The following is a 5,000-nucleotide window of genomic DNA, read 5'->3' as shown; positions in this document are numbered from 1 at the left end:
CTAACCCTGTCGGCTGGACAGACGTTGGGGGGGAGAGCGGGGTGGGGGGGGGCCGGTGTTCGCTGACTGAGCTACACCACGCCGAGGACACTGTGTTCTCTATTTATACTCCAGCCTTGAGAGCTGTACCCTGTCCATTCAACCCCCCCCCCCCCCCCCCCCCCGCCCCCCCCCAAACCTTCAAAACAGGAGGAGGAGGAGGAGGGCCGGGGCTTTGAAGTCCTCCACTTATCGGCCCAGCGTTTCGCTGTGAACGACCCGGCGTTCGCGACCCGAAACAAGGGAACAGCCGCGCTGGAAATTTACCACCTCCCAGCCCAGAGTATCAGGCAGCACTGCACCCACCCACTAGCGCTAGATTCACTAGCCTATTTAAGCTGTACTGCACCCACCGACTAGCACTAGATTCACTAGCCTATTTAAGCTGTACTGCACCCACCGACTAGCACTAGATTCACTAGCCTATTTAAGCTGTACTGCACCCACCGACTAGCGCTAGATTCACTAGCCTATTTAAGCTGTACTGCACCCACCGACTAGCACTAGATTCACTAGCCTATTTAAGCTGTACTGCACCACCGACTAGCGCTAGATTCACTAGCCTATTTAAGCTGTACTGCACCCACCGACTAGCGCTAGATTCACTAGCCTATTTAAGCTGTACTGCACCCACCGACTAGCGCTAGATTCACTAGCCTATTTAAGCTGTACTGCACCCACCGACTAGCGCTAGATTCACTAGCCTATTTTTAGCCCCTCTCTAAACTACTACAGACAGCACAGTGTCCCCTCTCTAAACTGTACTACAGACAATTCAGTGCCCCCTCTCTAAACTGTACTACAGACAGTATAGTGTCCCCTCTCTAAACTACTATAGACAGCACAGTGTCCCCTCTCTAAACTACTACAGACAGTACAGTGTCCCCTCTCTAAGCTGTACTACAGACAGTACAGTGTCCCCTCTCTAAACTGTACTACAGACAGTAGTGTCCCCTCTCTAAACTGTACTACAGACAGTAGAGTGTCCCCTCTCTAAGCTGTACTACAGACAGTACAGGGTCCCCTCTCTAAACTGTACTACAGACAGTATAGTGTCCCCTCTCTAAGCTGTACTACAGACAATTCAGTGTCCCCTCTCTAAACTGTACTACAGACAGTAGTGTCCTCTCTCTAAACTGTACTACAGACAGTACAGTGCCCCCTCTCTAAACTGTACTACAGACAGTACAGTGTCCCCTCTCTAAACTGTACTACAGACAGTACAGTGTCCCCTCTCTAAACTGTACTACACTACAGACAATACAGTGTCCCCTCTCTAAACTGTACTACAGACAGTATAGTGTCCCCTCTCTAAGCTGTACTACAGACAATTCAGTGTCCCCTCTCTAAACTGTACTACAGACAGTACAGTGCCCCCTCTCTAAACTGTACTACAGACAGCACAGTGTCCCCTCTCTAAACTACTACAGACAGTACAGTGTCCCCTCTCTAAGCTGTACTACAGACAGTACAGTGTCCCCTCTCTAAACTGTACTAGACAGCACAGTGTCCCCTCTCTAAGCTGTACTACAGACAATTCAGTGTCCCCTCTCTAAGCTGTACTACAGACAATTCAGTGCCCCCTCTCTAAACTGTACTACAGACAGTACAGTGCCCCCTCTCTAAACTACTACAGACAGCACAGTGTCCCCTCTCTAAACTGTACTACAGACAGCACAGTGTCCCCTCTCTAAACTACTACAGACAGCACAGCGTCCCCTCTCTAAACTGTACTACAGACAGTAGTGTCCCCTCTCTAAACTGTACTACAGACAGCAGTGCCCCCTCTCTAAATTGTACTACAGACAGTAGTGTCCCCTCTCTAAGCTGTACTACAGACAATTCAGTGCCCCCTCTCTAAACTGTACTACAGACAATTCAGTATTCTTTCTGTCTCATATTACACAGTTAATCCCATATTCTCTCTCCGCATTGTACAGTACAGGCGATTCAAAGTCCTCTCTGTCCCAAACAACACAACCAGTCCAGTAATCCCTCTCCCTGGTTTTGGCTGAATTTTTCATCATCGAGAGAACCGGGAGGGATTGGGGGAAAAAAGCAAACAGACTATAAATCTGAGAAGCTTCGGGGAGGGCAGGGGGGGGTACGTGGCGGGGGGGCGGGGGGTGGGGGGGGGTGGGAGAGACTGACCCCGAGCCGTCGGAGAGCACGTCCGCGTCCGCCGGGTCTCGCTCGCAGACCGCCGTCTCTCGCGGCGACGCCGCGCACAGGAAGTTACACGCGAGGTAAACGGGGCCTTGCGCTCTGATGAAGCGCTACTGTTGTCGGACCGCAGAGGTCATGTGACTGGAGGGGTATTATCTAAAGCAAAGGGATTAAGGGCACGGACAGAGCGCTCCCGGTCCTAATCGTGAGATACGGGGCTGGGGGCGGGGTTTACGTGGGATTGACGGTCAATTTAGCCAACCTCCTGCTGACCCTCGGTAGCCAAGCCCCGCCCGTCCAACCCACCCTCGGAGTTTTGCCAACAGCAAAGTCGGCACCAGCCAATCAGGGCTCACCGTGCAATCGGTAACCCAGAGAGACGGGTAGATTCCTGAACAACGGTCAGGGGGGAGGGGGGGTCCCATGGAACGCATCATCACACTCGCCCAACCCGTTCCACAGGACCCACAGCGTCCTGGAGGTCACTCAATCCCACAATTCCTCTCTCCTGACCGCCGCACCTGTAAACCACGCTGTCTGCGTACGCGCGGCCCCGTAATGGCGCCCGGGCACCCCAGAGGCGGGGGTCAGCTTTTGTGCAAACGCCCCTTCTTCAGTTCTGGCAGGGGGGTTCAGTTCCCCCCCCCCCCCTTCACAAAACCAGCCGAACGCAGACGCCGCCAAACCCGCCGCTCTTCAGCGGCAGCGTCTCCTCTGACACTGCGGCAGCGACTGCACCCCCCTCCACCCCCCACCCCCTCCATCGAACAGGAGGAAGCCGAACTCACAGAGCCGCCAGCTCCCCCCGCCATGCGCCCCGCGAAGGCGTACGGCGCATGGCGGGGGGAGGCCCACGGCGCGTTTGGCGAGAAGCCCCCCGGGGGACGGGACGGCGCCTGGAACGGCGGCGACGGGCGCGAGAAGCCACGGATTTCCCAGCGAGCCTCAAGCTAATTTCGTTTTTTTGGTTTTGGTTCCGTTAAAACGGGAGCGATCCAAAAACCCTGCGGTTTCGCAGACCTCGTTAGAGGGACGGTTCACTTCCCGAAGGTCTTTAACAAAACACCAATCCGGTTTCGTCGTACGTTTTCCACCGGCCCAGGTGGGGTTCTTTGTGCGTGCTGACGGGACATTTTAAACGCTCGCGGACTTTTCCGACGCCCGTGGACTTTATAATGGCCGCTACGGAAGCGCTCGTGAGTTTGGGGTTCGAGGCAAGAAGGGCACGCACTTCGAGGAACTCCAAAAGGGCGGCTACGGTGACGTTGGACAACATCCGTCCGGAAACGCGATGATCAGGGTCAGGTGGGGAAGCAGGCGGCCAATGGGAGATGCTGAAGGGTAGCGTGGGCGGAGCCGGGTGCATCGTGGGGCCGCTGCTCTGCGCGACCTCGTCTGCAGGGGGGGGGGGGGGGGGAATTCGCCGTGGTTCCACGCCTCGCCAGACGACACCCAGGAACCGTTTCTTTAACCGCCCCCCCTCCAGCGGGCACCCGAACGGCAAAACGGACCCCCCCCCTCGGTATGCTGGAGGCCGAAAAAAACCTTCTGTCCCGTCCCATCCCGTCCTGACCTGAGCTTGAGATAGCGGGCCCGGACACTGAGACCTTGGTCCGGCCAATCAGGAAGCGATCCATCACGGAGGGGGCGGAGTCACACTCCAAACAATGGCGAAAGACACAATGGCAGCCCCCTCCCATCCTCAACAGCAAGGGAGGGACCGTCAACCCCCCCACCCCCCTCCCAGTATCCTACCTGGGAACTGAAGACCAGTTCCCTCACCATTACACCGCACTGCCAACAAGAACAGTACCTCTACCTCTACCCAAATGCCAAAATGGGCACCGTACATTAAAGGAGGCTGGGACCACGGGAGAAATTCGGAACCCGCGCCCCGTGGCACTAGCCGAAAGTATATTTCCACACCCCGACCCCTGCGAGCTGCAGGCTTGCTGTTCTGCTGAAGACCCTTACAGCAGTATGCGTGTGAGCTGACAGCACGTGCTCCCGCATCTCAAGTGAAGCAGACACTTTGGACACCCTTTACTTTTTTCCTTTTTTGGCACAGTCTAACCCCCTCCATTACGTCATTTGATGAGCATGATGAGCTCTTTCTTCAAAGCGGCGAAACTCTCGTCTGATGCCGGAGTCCCTGTCTTTTGCGTCTCGCGGTAAAAAAAAAAAAAAAAAAAAACCACCGTGGGGAAGGATGCCGGTCGTACAGGGATTTTATGTTCTTGTGCAAACAGTCTTGGACAAAGCCCTTAACGTTAGCCAAAGTACTGCGGGGTACATTGTGTGTTACTTTACGGTATAAACGAGGCAACATTGGCTGGATTCAGTACGAGCTCGGGGCAAAGTCACTACGGTGCGCAGGGTTGGCTGGCACTTAGCCGACTCAGGTCCATTGGCTGTGGAACCGCTCGCGGGTTTCCTCAGGTATCGCTGACCTACAACTTTAGTGGGTCAGCCGCAACACTGGCAACGGAAGGGCCATGTGTAATGAGCAGAACCCCAGGGCTCCGCTCAGGCTCCGTTCCAGCTCCGCTCCGGGAAACGGAGAGACAAAAGCCAGGACCGATTTTGAACACTGAAAGCCGTCAGGCTGCAGCTCAGAGTATTCATAATGCGGCCCTTTACAGGCTCCGCCCCCATCCCTCACCTTCCAACAATACACACAATGTGGAAAAAGTAAATACATTTTTTTAAAATCCATCTTGTTGCCGGCCTTCCGCAGCCTATTAAATTGCAGCGGCGTGCAATTTGTGTGGCGCAGCATTCATTAACAAGAGGTG

The sequence above is a fragment of the Anguilla rostrata genome, chromosome 19 (assembly GCF_018555375.3).
Source record: "Anguilla rostrata isolate EN2019 chromosome 19, ASM1855537v3, whole genome shotgun sequence".
Taxonomy (NCBI): Eukaryota; Metazoa; Chordata; class Actinopteri; order Anguilliformes; family Anguillidae; genus Anguilla; species Anguilla rostrata.
The sequence above is the reverse complement of the archived record's forward strand: the minus strand, read 5'-3'. Positions refer to the sequence as shown.